We start from the raw sequence: 16,141 nt of genomic DNA, 5'->3' as shown, positions 1-16,141 counted from the left end.
ATTATTATTCTAACATTATGACAGAACTAAATTATTTAGCGGAATGAAAGGTATATACTTTCGGTACTATGTTATGCAAATAAAATGTATGAATAAATCGAGTATTGAATTGTAATTTGAAAGTATTCAAACAATGTTGTTTTGGTATAATAAATCAAAACTCAAACCAAAAATGTTTAAAAATATTGCACAGGCTCACAACAGCAGACTCAAGTCTTTTGAAATAATTTCAACAAAATACATTTTTAATCAATTGGTTGAAAACATTTAACTTACAAAACAAAATGTAAACATGAAAAATTTGTTTAAAATGTACTAATACACATATTAAACTTACTTGTATTTCGTCTATATAATTTGTAAAAGCTTTTAATGATGAAAAAACAAATATCTGGCAAGCCAATTGAATTATCGTTTTTGGAATTTCAAAACTTAATGCTACAATTTTTAAAACCTTGCCGTAGTATTATTAATTCCCCTAAAACATATCAGTTGATGTTACACACATAGAATCAAAGTACTTGTTAATAAAATGTCGTTTGTCAATTTATATAAAGACTGTTTTTTGCATCATCATTACTTCTAAGAACTACAATTGTAGCTGAATGCTTTATGCCTATTTACCAAATGTATATGTAGAACAGTCTAAACAGATGCAACTACTGTGAACTAGTAAGTGCTGCAGCTTTATAACCTCGTTACATTTATATTACTGCTACACTTTCCTCTTTAGAAACTCTTTGTTTGCATTCAAACTTCTTTGCGTTGGCCTGTTATCAAATTAGCCAATGTTTTACTTTTTCAGCGCTCTCTGAAGTTAGTACCAGTACCAGTTGGTATTATTTTTGAAATTTGCTCTTTTCAACTATATTTGCATTTATCTCAAATTTTTAACAGGTTACTAATGAGGTTTTAACTACATTACTAATGAGTTTATGGTCAAAACGCATACAGCGATAGTCTGTCATTCTTGCTATAAACTTTGTAGTATTATTTTACATACCAAGTATTTAGGATCTTCAGTTAATAGCATCTATAAACTGTATGCAAAGTGAATACAGTGTCTTTCTTTTCGCGAATTTTAGCAAGTCAATAATCTTACTTTCCATTTTATTGACTACTGCAGTTTAACTATGTTAGTTTCAAAAAACTGCAAGCACCAACTATTATAGCAATTTAATAAAAACGAGTTAATGTGAAACTAAAAGTTGTCCTTCTGTTAAAGCGTAGTGGTACAACTCCCAAATTATTAAAACATCACTTGAAGTTACTGTATCTTGCTGCAAAATGAGAAGGTAACTTCTATGTAATTTTGTATGCAAAATATAAATATTGTGTGGCGTGCTCCGAGCAAATATGTCAACAGCATTGTTGCTTTTAGATGCAAGCTTCTAATTTGTTTAAATAGGTTTCTTTCTAAATATTATTGCATATATCCCAGTTGAAAATTTGGGATCTAGAAGCGACCATTAGCGGTGGAAACCGTCATGGTCAGGATACACTTGCCTGACCATAATGTTCCTGATTGCAACTCATAATTAATCACATTTGGCTAATGTCTAAAACTCTCTGTACCATTGTGCTCGATTTCTCAAAATAATGAATATCGATAGAGCTATTAATAATTCCCATACAAAAATGAGAAAAGTAAAATGATTGCAAACAGCTGTTATGATGAAAAAGACAAATGATTGCTATCAATTGGTACAAGTCAAAACAATATTTGCATAGGAGGATGGCAAAATGGGTAAAAGTAAAATTAATCTTTTTTTTAATGGTTTGTTGTTCGCCTATTTATTAAACTACCAACAAAAGCTCTAATAGAACCAGTTATACAACTATGTACATATGTTACACCATAATGTTATAGCAACATAGCAAGCCCATGTTATACGCATTTTTACACTCCAACATCCCAAAGTAATGTTTTTGTAACATTGCTGGGACATGTATTTGAAAGTAAAAACGATATAACACCATAATGTTCTAACTACATTGCAAGGCAATGTTATATAAATGTTTACGCTGGAACATTCAAAGGTAATATTTAATGAATATTCCTGGGACATTCATTTGAATGTAAGTATGATGTCACACCATAATATTCCAACTACATAGCAAGCCAATGTTATATGAATGTTAGCACTCGAACATTGCAGAGTAACGTTCCTGTGACATTTCTGGGACATTCATTTGAAGTTAATGATGATGTCACACCATAATATTCTAGCTACATTGCTAGCCAATGTTATATGAATGTTTTCACTCGAACATTCCAGAGTAACGTTCCTGGGACGTTCCTAAGACATTCATTTGAAGTTAAATATGCCGTCACACCATAATATTCTAGTTACAATGCCAGCCAACGTTATGTGAATGTTTTCAATTGAACATTCCAAAGTAACGTTCCTGGGACATTCCTAAGACATTCATTTGAAGTTAAATATGATGTAACACCATAATATTCTAACTACATTACAAGCCAATGTTATATGAACATTAACTCTCGAACATTCAAAAGTAACATTCTTGAAACATTGTTGGGACAATTATTTGAATGTAAATATGATGTCACCCCATAATATTCCAGTTACATTTCAAGCCAATGTTATATGAATGTTTTCACTTGAACATTCCAGAGTAACGTTGCTGGGACATTCCTGGGACATTCATTAATAATGTTCGCTAACGACGTTATGATAACGTTTCCAAAGTATATTCCTGTAACATTCTGCTGAACGTTATGATAATATTATTGCACAACATTATATGCAACGTTCCTGCGACATTGTTGGAACATAATTCCACAATGATCATCAAATAACGTTTGTAGAACGTTATGACAATGTTTTTGGAACGTTATTTCAGCGTAACGTTACAGAACATCCCAGGAATGTCGTTGTTAGTTGGATATCCTGGTGAATGACAGGATTTGCCCATTGTATTAGCAATTGCAAATGCAGTGTAGAGTAGATATGCTACTTTTACAATTATATTATATTCATGAATAAACTAACTTCAATTCATGAATAAAATATCAAATATATCATGGGACATTCCTATGAAATTCATTTATAGTTAAATATGATGTCACACCATAATATTCTAGTTACATTGCAAGCTAATGTTATATGAATGTTAACCCTCGAACATTCCAAATTAACATTTTTGTAACACTGCTGGGACATTCATTTGAAATTAAAATTGAGGTAACACCATAATATTCCAACTACATTGCTAACCAATGTTATATTAATGTTTGCACTCGAACATTCAAAAGTAACATTCCTGAAACATTGCTAGAAAATTCATTTGAAGTTAAATATGATGTCACACCATAATATTCTAGCTACATTGCTAGCCAATGTTATATGAATGTTTTCACTTGAACATTCAAAAGTAACATTTCTGTAACATTGCTAGGACATTCATTTGAAAGTAAAATTGATGTAACACCATAATGTTCTAACTACATTACAAGCCAATGTTATATGAACATTAACTCTCGAACATTCAAAAGTAACATTCCTGAAACATTGTTGGGACAATTATTTGAATGTTAATATGATGTCACCCCATAATATTCCAGCTACAATTCAAGCCAATGTTATATGAATGTTTTCACTTGAACATTCCAGAGTAACGTTCCTGGGATGTTCCTAAGACATTCATTTGAAGGTAAATATGACGTCACACCATAATATTCTAGCTAAATTGCCAGCCAACGTCATGTGAATGTTTTCACTTGAACATTCCAGAGTAACGTTCCTGGGACGCTTCTAAGACATTCGTTTGAAGTTAATTATGATGTCACACCATAATATTCTAGTTACATTGCAAGCCAATGTTATGAGAATGTTAACACTCAAACATTCAAAAGTAACATTCCTGAAAAACTGCTAGAGAATTCATTTGAAGTTAAATAGGATGTCGCGCCATAATATTCTAGTTACATTGCAAGCCAATGTTATATGAATGTTAACCTTCGAACATTCAAAAGTAACATTTCTGTAACATTGCTAGGACATTCATTTGAAAGTAGAATTGATGTAACACCATAATGTTCTAACTACATTACAAGCCAATGTTATATGAACATCAACTCTCGAACATTCAAAAGTAACATTCCTGAAACATTGTTGGGACAATTATTTGAATGTAAATATGATGTCACCCCATAATATTCCAGTTACATTTCAAGCCAATGTTATATGAATGTTTTCACTCGAACATTCCAAAGTAACGTTGCTGGGACATTCCTGGGACATTCATTAATAATGTTCGCTAACGATGTTATGATAACGTTTCCAAAGTATATTCCTGTAACATTCTGCTGAACGTTATGATAATATTATTGCACAACATTCTATGCAACCTTCCTGCGACATTGTTGGAACATAATTCTACAATGATCATCAAATAACGTTTGTAGAACGTTATGACAATGTTTTTTTTGGAACGTTATTTCAGCGTAACGTTACGGAACATCCCAGGAATGTCGTTGTTAGTTGGGGAGTAGCTGTTTTTTAGGCATTCTGGGGTCGGTAAATAATATGTCTATTATGCTGAGGGCTTGTGATAGACAAGAAAATAACTCTATGTGTGCGTTCATTTAAGAAAGCCAAGTTGTACTTTTACAATCCAACATTGGAAATGGTGTTTACAGGTATTTATTCTAAACATTATACTTTTAGCATAGAATTTTATTAGCAAAGTTGCAAGTAATGGATAGCTGTGTTTGAGGTTTTCTGGAGCCCGTAATTAATATTTCTATCAAGCTGTGAGGTGATGCCTGGCAAGCAAATTAATTTAATTGCATATTTATATAAAAATGGCAGCTGGTAGTTTACTGACAAAACCATTAAAGTTGGGTAGTTATGTATTAGGTAGTTAAAGTTATGTATGTTATACTTTTTAGCATAATATTCTATTAACAAAGCAGTAACTAATGCATGCTGGTTTTTGAGACATTCTGTAATTAGCAAAGACGTTGCCTGCCAAATTAGTAACCAAGACCATAACGTTATCTAACTAAACTTTAATATACATCAGACAGCTAACGTTAGAACTGTATAGTTGTGTAAAAGAAAATTAATTAATACAGTACCCTATTATAAATGCAATATTTTAATATATTTATTAATTTATGTGCTGTGCATAACGTGTTGTAAACCGACATGCTGCGAACTAATACGGTTGGGATTCCACCAGTAAATGATATTGGCGTGGGTTGATTTGTATTTTCTAGTGTAATTTCATTTGCAATCACAATTTGTAATTACTTTTTAATTGAAATTTGTGTCACCGCTCCTTGGGTAAGTAATATGCATTAATATGTACTTTTGATGTCTGCAGGAATACTATCCGATATATCACTTGACTGTTCTTTATATTTAGGATAATACGTTATGTGTGTTTTTATCTGTTTAAACTTCTTGATCTTTATAATAAGAACATTGTTTGCCTCCTCGTTCAAAAGCATGCTAAGAGCTTTAAAAAATTAAAAATGGGCCGCGTAACAATCAAACCTGGCTCGCAGATTTGAAAGAAAGTGCGCTGTGACTGCACAATTTATACTGCAATACTGAACAAATATAAGTTATATTGTATGTGGAACTGTTTTAAAATGCAATATATATGCATTTAACAGACTATAATTAAACACTGGAGTTGCGCTCTCTAGAAAAGAAATATGCATGTCACTCTATGTACAGTTGCCTTCTGGGTAACACTGCACACATATGAACCAGCAAAAATTTAAAAAGTTTTCTAGTGCTAGAAACAAGAATAGGGCATATTATTTTAAAAAAGTATGACTTGTTTTGTAACAACAAGAAGAAGTTTCAGAGGCGTTATAGAAAGCAATTTAAAAGGTTTAGAGATTACAAAAAAATTATAATTCCAGCATATTTAACATGAAAACAGTATACACATAGATATCAAAAATGTTCAACATAGTTATACAAAGGTCTGTACTAAACCTACATTTGCTGAACACATACATAATAATGTGCACAAAACATTCTGAGCACAAAATAAGCAACGTGCAACATGCCACTCTGAAAAGGTGTACCAAGCAAACCACATGTATACCCCAGACACATCATACATATCACCTTATGCATGAACATCTTGGGTGTACTACATTTATGCTTTATACCAACTATTTTTGTTATTAAAGACCAATAAAATACTTTGCGTGTTTTAACAAAACAGCAAACTAATTTCTACTGAAACAATGAAATTTTTTTTAAATATTGATGGTGTGTAAGCGCAACACTTTAATATTTTTGAGAAACATTCTTTTGCAAACTACATGTATATACCAAAAGCAACAATAATACTACATACAGCAGAAATTAACTGTACCAACTACAGAACAGTGAACCAAACATTTTTAACAAATATATTTGAGTGTTTTGAGGATCATCAAAGTCGTCAGACTTGTACATCTGGTTTTAGTGTCTTTGATTACTAATTTGAATATATCTACAAAAAAGTGCTATTGAGTTGTAATAGGAAAATAGATAACTTTCTTATTAGAGCAGTTTTGAAATCAATACTCTCTTGATGGCCGAAAAAAGCTTATAGTTTTGAGAATAAACCAATTCCAACATCAACCATTTTAAATGTTATTATTACATTACTTCCACTTTTAATGCCCCAATTTTAAATGCTTATTATTTCTGAAACATACAGTTAGATTTCTACATTTTAGAAGAAAAAAATTGAGCAGCAAGGTTATTAAATATTTGCTTTTAAAGTATAGATGTGAAAACACAACTCCACATGAAAAAAATACCAAATATTTTTTCATGTGAAGTTATGTTGTGAATGTTGAAAAAATGTTGTAAAACTTTTACCACATTCATTTACAGATTTAACAAAGTGGAAATATTTCCAAATCGCCAATAATTTAGTAATTCTAGTTTTATCTCTATAAAATAATAGCTTTTTTTCTAAATATAATCAATCTTTTGTTAGCCATTTTCAACTATCATAAATTTATAGCTTTTGTTTTAAAACACAGAATTTCGGCATGTAGTGTTTATGACCTACTGATAATTTTAAAGTTCATGTGTTCAAAACCACTCCATATTCAAACACAAATCATGCAGGAGCTTTATTTCATATGCTTGCATGTAGCGGTGTGGTATCTGGCTAAAATTGACGATGATATGATAATCTTGACATTTAGAAACTCTTAGCTAAAACTTGTGGCATGGGAGAGCAATTCTTTATGTCAAAATCTAACTTCATTAAGATATTTGCTAGTCAGCATTTTAGTAATTGTAAAAGTAGTAGCTAACTCAATTCTTAAACTTTTAATATATTTTATCATATTATTTTCCTAATTATAAACCTTGCATTTAGCTATGATCAACATAAAGAATTAAAATAAAAAGTAAAATGATCTAATTGTTTAAAATGTACCACATTCTTCCTGAGGAGATTCTATGTGTTAATTATTAGCTAACCCTGGCACATATAACAACTATACTGCTTTGTTCTCAAATAAAGTTTCTACAAATAACCATTTGGCTAACAAGGCTCACTGCTGTAGATATGAAAAGACAATTTCTAAAACCTCCCACATGTACCTCAATGAAGTGTTTATGCTTATAAACACTTTATCCCATAATTACATAAACACATATTTATAAAGTGAAAATATTTAACTTTTTCCATATACATACACATACATACAATTAGAAAACATTTTTAAATATTCATGAAGTTATTCGTTTCAGTTTTATTACTACACAATAATGTGTTTTTACTGTAAACATTAAATTTTTAGTTATTGATTTTTAAATATCATACATTTACACTTTGAAATTTAAAACATATATTTTGGCATGTAATGTTTATATTTTACAGCGAATTTAAAAGTTCACACATTTCAAATCACTCGATAATCAAACACAAATTATGCAGGTGTTTTATGCAGCTTGCCTGCAGGTGTATCTATATCTATATAATATGTGGCATGAGAGAGCAACTCTTGAGGTCAACTTCTGACTTTCATGAGTCATGAGATAGTTGCAAGCTAACATCTTAGTGATAGTAGGAGCGGTAGCGAACTCATTGTTAAAACTTCTTATTTCTGTTGTCGCATTTTGTGATTACTAGTCACCTTGAACTTGGCTGTAATTAACACAGAGTATAGTATTGAAATAATAAAACTAAATAACTTACTTGAACACTCAGTTAAAGTTAAACCAAATACAGAGCAAAAAATAATCAGATCAGTGTCATAGGATGGATTTCAATTACTTGGAGTTGCACTTTTAACCTAAATGTTCTACTGCCATTTGGTTCCAGTTTGCCTACATAACTTTTCTTTTTTAATAAATCAAAATATGATAATTGACTATGATGGCTTATTGATAGCTCCTAAAAAAAATAGCAGCAAAAGATTTCACATACACAATTGTGAGAAACCTTCATCTATGCAGTATGTAATATTTTACGCATTCCCATGATTTCAAACTCACTGTTGTCATATCCCATACAATATATTGCTATACTGCTTTGGGTTTGAATGGTCTGGTGAGGTGTGCTCAATGAGAGTCAGCATCATTTTCACTATGTTCCAATTCAATATCTGTCTGGTTCATCTCTTCTGCCAAAATATATATGTCTGAATTGATGGTAATAGTTGAGGGATCATTTTATTAGACCCTACCATGGTTAAATATGTTCAGAGGTTACTAATATGTCTTAGGGTAGATTTGACTATAAATGAACTGTTGAATATTAATGCAGTAGCTTCCCCAATAGTATATGTGATAGTGCACTTAGCATGAGGTAGCTTTACAGGTACTTTTTCTCAAACACTTAAATGCTTGAGGTGAGTATCTCTCGGCTGTGTGAATGGGTTTCTAGCTATCTATAGTACAAAATGACTTACTAACATGTAGACCTTTTTATCTTTGCGAGCGCCACCATTCTTTCTGAAAAAATTGTGCCAGTGCAACAGTTCCTGCAAGGAGCATCCAGTTCAAGCCACAATTCTTTTGACTGTTTGATGTTGCTGCTGTACTAATTTATTACCTTGCTGATGGTAAGCACAGCTAAAGATGTGGTCTATATTCCACATTGCCATGAATCTGTGAACAGTTTCATTTCTGAGACATAGTCCGTTGTTTGTCAGGAGTTCATTCATGGGTCCTCCTTTGTTAAAATATGTTTAAATGGTAATTGTTCGGTATATCATAAGGATGTTATTTATATCATATGTTGATTGAAAGTAAATTTTTTTGTGCAAAAACCTCTAACAGGCATTCAACTAGTTCATTATATATTTGAATATTTTTATATTTGGTCAGTGTGTTTGATCTAGCTGATACCTACTTTGGTAAACTTTACACCTCCAAGAGGCTGACAAATTTCACAAGGGTGGCAGGCTCCCCAGAAGGCATTTCAACCATCAGAATATTATACCGTTTGTGATATCCAAAGAATTTGATTGTTGTCCACAAAGTTTATAATATGAAAATGAGAATATAAATTATCTGAAGCTCCATATCAAAAATAATGTGTTTTGCTGTAGTTGAAGAAAATACAGAAAAAAGAAGACAGTGGTGAAGGTGTTTAAGTGTGACATAATCAGTAAGAAATTGATAGATAACGTCAGTTTTACTACAATGATTGCAATAAAAGCAGTTCATACAGATATAATTAATACAAAGTGGCAAAATCAAATAAAAATTATGAATATACTGAATTGTTATTAACAGTGAGTACATATAAAATAGGAATGAGTATGAAAAATATTACCACTGCCCTAGAAGCTATTAATAAAGATTTTGAAGGCAGAAATGCTGATACAAACTTAAGCATGAGGTATCGTATTTAAATACATCACTGAAGCGCGCTAAGGTAAACAATTTTTTTTGGCTGGCGAAGCAAAGAGAGAATGTGAATTGCACATTTGTCAAATTCAACGCAAAAATGTGTAAAAATATCAACAAAACATATACCATAGTGAGCTTTTGTAATGAGCGCTGGTAATGAAAGGAAATTGTGCATGTTAAGGTGTATATAACATGCATCAACATGCATACAAACTTTTGACAAACTTCTAAAAGGAATTGATAAAAGATAGTTAGAAAAGTAATTAGTTTTTATTTGAATAAATAAACAAATAACGTAAAACTGTAAATAATGAAAATAGGTAAAAATTTGTTGGTGTTTAATGATTATGGCAAGCACGCTGTTTAGCGTGTAAGCTAGCTAAGATAAGCAAGCGTTTTAAAAACAGCCTTTTTTAAAACTGGACTGCAGCTCACAGAAAACCGCAGATTGTTAATGACCTAGTCTGTTGTCTTGCTAAAACGCTGTGAAAAAAGATTCCCTAACTCAGCGATCTAACTAGATTCAGATACACAGGTGCGCAGTCATCAGAATATGATCGGTAGCTGCAATTAATATAAGCGCTACACCTTAGCGAGCAAGATGGTTGCAAGGAGTGCTTGGTTGAACCATGAATGTAGTACAATTTGAACGCGCTCTAATTGTTTTGGTTTTCCAAGTACAATCCTATTACCGAACTGATTTTTCATCACTAGAATTAAAACGCTATAACTGAACCAAAAGTGTACAAAAAGGTGGAACGACAAAACAGCTAAAAGACAAAAAACCAACACTGATTGTTGTATATATAGATTGATGGCTCTAAACTAATTTCTTTTATAAACAATAAATAGGTTGGAAGTGGGTTTTTTGAGAAAGGTAACTATTCACAAGTTTCGTTGAGGTAGTCGAGCTACCACCAAGGTTAGCCAGCCAACTGGACTGCCTTGTCTGACTACGTCGAACATCAACTAACCAAGCATGAAAAGTGGTGAGCTTAAAGGTTGACTTGCATCAAAATTTGCATTACAGTTATTTAGTATCAAAAGGTTCACCATGACTGACTCTGCTGTGTTGTAGATGCAAAAAATGTGGGAACGTGAATACAAGCTCTTAAATGATTGAAAGGGAGCAGATATTCGCAGTCATCATCAAAACGCCACAGGTTAGAATTCGTTTATGTTAATGAAGTACTCTATGTAGTTATTTTTTTGACACGTGATCTTATCTTATGCTTTGATGTGACAAAGTTCTGCTCATTTATCGCAGAAAAAAATGCTTATTGTTTGACGTCACAATAGGCAGCTTCGATGGTGCGGAGAACTGTGAGCTAGTAGAGTGCACGATTCTATCACAGCTCACCAAATTATATGGCACTTCCATCAACCTATATAGTGATGATGGTTTGACAATCTTAAATGAAACAACCATAAAAAATGAGATTATTAAAAAATAAGAACATATGTAAAATATTTGCTAACTATAATTTAAAGACTACTATCGAAGCCAGTAAAAATAGTAGACTCTCTGGACGTTAATCTAGATATTAACAGTAGCAAATGAAAACTATTCAATAAATTTAACAATACCCAACAATATGTTAAAACAAATTATATATATAATGTAAGTCAATAATTATATATATGTAATGTAAGATATATATATATACATATATATATAGATATAAATATATATGTATATATATATATATATATATATATATATATAGACAAGACCTTTGCTTGTATAATGTCTACAACCTCTATGATGAGTGCAATAACCAAAGCCATGCCGGCTCGGACGTCGCTCGGTCAAACAAGGTCCACGCTGCCTGTAGCTGAACCAGGACAAGGCAGTGAAAAATGGGCTACTGGTTTAAAACGGATGAAATGGACTCGGACTGATAACATGGACCTCATGCAGTGCTACTTTATGAGTGAACCTCAAAAGTGGGGCTACATGAGAAGGATGCGTCAACTGTGGATAAACATGTGCCCTGAATTGCCACTAACCGCTAAGCAACTTGTAGCTCAGAGGAGTAACATAATCAAGCGGCACCTCATATCGGAACTTGAGATAGATGAAATTAGGAAACAGTTCACCCAAGCAACCTCAACCAACGAGGAGTGCATATCAACACACACTGTCGCGCATACACGATCATGTGTTGACTCACGGGTTGAAGAAGACATGCACTTGGACCTTGACCCAAGGGTGAGAGAGCTTGCGGAAAATATCATCAACAAGATGTCAGCTGCTAATGATTATGGAAGCAGGGCACCACTACGAAGAGTTAGCAAGGCCATACCTAAGAAGCTGTTAGAAGACATTAACTTGGCACTGGAGTCGATCTCAACTGGATCAATCAGTGAGACTAATGCCTTAATTTACAGTACAGCAACCGTCATCTTGGAGGAGATGGATATTAAGCCACTGCCTACAAAGCTTCAAGCCCTTCCATCCTGGCAGCTGAGGCTACAAAATAAGATCAAGGACTTGTGCAAGAAGGTTAGTAGGCTCAGTGAAAGATCTAACTACAGTTTGGAGCGTCCAAAAAGGGAAGCCACAATAGAAGCTCTAGAACCTGCCAAACAGCAGTTAGTAGCACTCTCGGCACAACTGAAGAGGTACACCAAAGAGCGGGATAACAAGAGAATGAACAAACTGTTCATCAATAATCCATCTAAAGTGTATTCCCAGTTTAAAGGTGAACTGCAAAGGCCAATGTCTAAGCATCTTTGATCTAGCACTTGAAAGTTCTGGAAGGACATCTGGGAAAAAGAGACTACTCATAACACCACTGCAAATTGGCTGAAGAGGCTTAAAGAGAGCCATCAACACACTTTGGCTCAGCAAGGAATCACCATCAGCAAAGAGAACATCAAATGCAGAGTGCAGCGTATGAAAAACTGGGCAGCACCTGGCCATGACATGATTCAAGCCTTCTGGTTAAAGAAATTGACATCACTTCACACTAAAATGGCTAAGCAGATGGAATGCCTAATAGAACAAGGTGACCATCCAGAATGGCTGACCAAAGGACGAACACTACTTCTGATAAAAGATCCAAAGCAGGGGCCGATTCCCAAAAAACTATCGACCAATAACGTGCTTGCCCACCACTTGGAAACTGCTCTCAGGAATAGTTGCAGACAAACTGGAAGAGCACATGAGTCACTATATGACCAGTGCTCAGAAAGAAATTGGGCGCAACACCCGAGGAACCAAACATCAGTTACTGGTGGATCGGACGGTCTGTCAAGGCAGCAGGAGAAGGCAAACCAATCTTGCCATGGCTTGGATCGACTACGAAAAGGCCTATGACTCAATTCCCCATAGTTGGATACTTGAGTGCCTCAGTATGTACAATGTTCACCCTGCTCTTGTGGTATTTATCAAGATGTCAATGACCAAATAGAAGACGGAACTGGAGGCTAATGGCAAAAAGCTGGCGAGTGTAAAAATTAAGCGAGGCATCTATCAAGGTGACTCCTTATCACCGCTGCTTTTCTGCATATGCCTAAACCCTCTAAGCAATATGCTGGAGGAGACTCAATATGGGTACCAGTTTAAGAGTGGCACCAAGATAAACTACCTCTTCTACACGGATGACACCGAGCTGTACGCTAACAAAAAAGGGATATTGATTCGCTAATACACCTCACTCACTCACTCAGGTATACAGCAAGGACATCGGAATGACCTTCGGTATTGAGAAATGTGGAAGGCTAATTTTTAAGAAAGGTCATTCTATGCTCACAGATGGCCTAAGATTGCCAAATGGTACCATTAAAGATATAGAAGAAGGGTACAAGTACTTGGGGATTATGCAAAGCAACATCAACCACGAAGCCGAGGTACGTCACAAAGCCATTACCGAATACAAGAAACGCCTTCGGCAGGTCTTACGGAGCCAGCTCAATGCCAAGAACCAATTCATGGCAATAAATACCTACGCACTGCCAGTAATAAGATATCCAGCAGGCATAATAAAGTGGACTGAGGAAGCCATCAAAGAAACCGATGTAGCAACTCGTAAACTGCTGACCATGCATGGAGCACTTCACCCAAAATCTGATACTACTAGATTGTATCTTGATAGGAAAGATGGCGGTAGAGGACTCAAAAGTGTACAGCAGACAGTGAAAGAGGAGGAGCAAAGCATCAAAGCATATGCAGCCTCCATGGCCATTTCAGATAAGTTGCTAGCTGAATTTCAATCGGCTGCTCTTACAATAGACCTACGCCTTGATGATGAGGAAATTAACTGGCACACGAAACCTCTTCATCGTGCTTACCACCAACAAATATCTAAGGTTGGCGATCTTCACCAGACATATATGTGGCTGAACAAAGGAAACCTACCCGCCAATACAGAGTCGCTAATCATGGCAGCCCAAGAGCAAGTGCTCCCAACAAGGCAACTCCAAACAAAAATTTATCACACTAGAGACGATCCTAGATGCAGACTGTGCAAAGATGCACCTGAGACTATCCAACACATCATCAGTGGATGCAAGCAGCTAGCAAGAAACACATACACTGAGCGGCATAATCATGTCGCAGGTGTAGTGTATAGAAGTCTATGTGATGAGTATGGCCTTAATAAACCACAACACTGGTGGGAAGCTCCTGGTAAGGTCAATTAAAATGACCGCACTAAGATCCTCTGGGACTTCTACATCCGAACTGACAAGCATGTCCTAGCAAACCAACCAGATATAGTGGTGGTAGACAAGGAGAACAAGAGGGCTACTATAATAGATATAGCAGTACCCAATGACTACAATATGGCCAGCAAAGAAAAAGAAAAGGTAGAGAAATATCTCCCTCTTGGAGAAGAGATTGAAAATGCTGGAATGTAAGAACAACTGTAATCCCAGTAGTCATTGGGGCACTGGGCGCAATAACACCGGCGCATAAAATGTGGCTTACTCAAATACCAACAACAATCAACTCAGGTGAGTTGCAGAAAAGTGCGCTTTTGGGAACAGCTAAGATCTTGAGGCAAGTGCTCAAACTCCCAGGTCTCTGGTAGGAGACCCGAGTTAGAGCAGAATTTAACACCCATACGGGGTATCCGGGGGGAGGAAACAATTTATATATATATACATATATATATATATATACATACATACATATATATATCTTAAAGTCTGTGAGGCCATATAGCTGTTGTTTCATGGCAGGAAGCCAACTCTCATTGGAAGTGGGATTTGTGTCCCTTGCCTAAGCTCTGAGCTGCACTGATGAGGCTTCAATAGCCAAAACAGTACATTCTGTAGTATGAGTACATATACATATATATATATATATATATATATAAAAAAAAAATTGTTTCCTCACCCCGGATACCCCGTAGGGGTGGTAAATTCTGCTCTAACTCGGGTCTCCTACCAGAGACCTGGGAGTTTGAGCACTCGTCTCAAGATCTTAGCTGTTCCCAATAGCGCACTTTTCTGCAACTCACCTGAGTTGATTGTTGTTGGTATTTGGGCAAGCCACATTTTATGCGCCGGTGTTATTGCGCCGAGTGCCCCAATGACTACTGGGATTACGGTTGTTCTTACATTCCAGCATTTTTCAATTTCTTCTCCAAGAGGGAGATATTTTTCTACCTTTTATTTTTCTTTGCTGGCTATATTGTAGTCATTGGGTACTGCTATATCTATTATAGTAGCCCTCTTGTTCTCCTTGTCTACCACCACTATATCTGGTTGGTTGGCTAGGACATGCTTGTCAGTTTGGATGTAGAAGTCCCAGAGGATCTTAGCGCGGTCATTTTCATTGACCTTACCAGGAGCTTCCCACCAGTGTTGTGGTTTATCAAGGCCATACTCATCACATAGACTTCTATACACAATACCTGCGACATGATTATGCCGCTCAGTGTATGCGTTCCCTGCTAGCTGTCTGCATCCACTGATGATGTGTTGGATGGTCTCAGGTGCATCTTTGCACAGTCTGCATCTAGGATCGTCTCTAGTGTGATAGATTTTCGTCTGGAGTTGCCTTGTTGGGAGCACTTGCTCCTGGGCTGCCATGATTAGCGACTCTGTATTGGCCGTTAGGTTTCCTTTGTTCAGCCACATATATGTCTGGTGAAGATCGCCAACCTTAGATATTTGTTGGTGGTAAGCACCATGAAGAGGTTTCGTATGCCAGTCAATATATATATATATATATATATATATATATATAGCATAATATGCCATAACAGAGGGAAAGTTGAAAAACACAAGAATATCCAATAAAATGCTCCAAATTCAAATTGAAGAACACA

This window comes from Watersipora subatra, chromosome 8, assembly GCF_963576615.1.
Source record: "Watersipora subatra chromosome 8, tzWatSuba1.1, whole genome shotgun sequence".
Classification (NCBI taxonomy): domain Eukaryota; kingdom Metazoa; phylum Bryozoa; class Gymnolaemata; order Cheilostomatida; family Watersiporidae; genus Watersipora; species Watersipora subatra.
The sequence above is the reverse complement of the archived record's forward strand: the minus strand, read 5'-3'. Positions refer to the sequence as shown.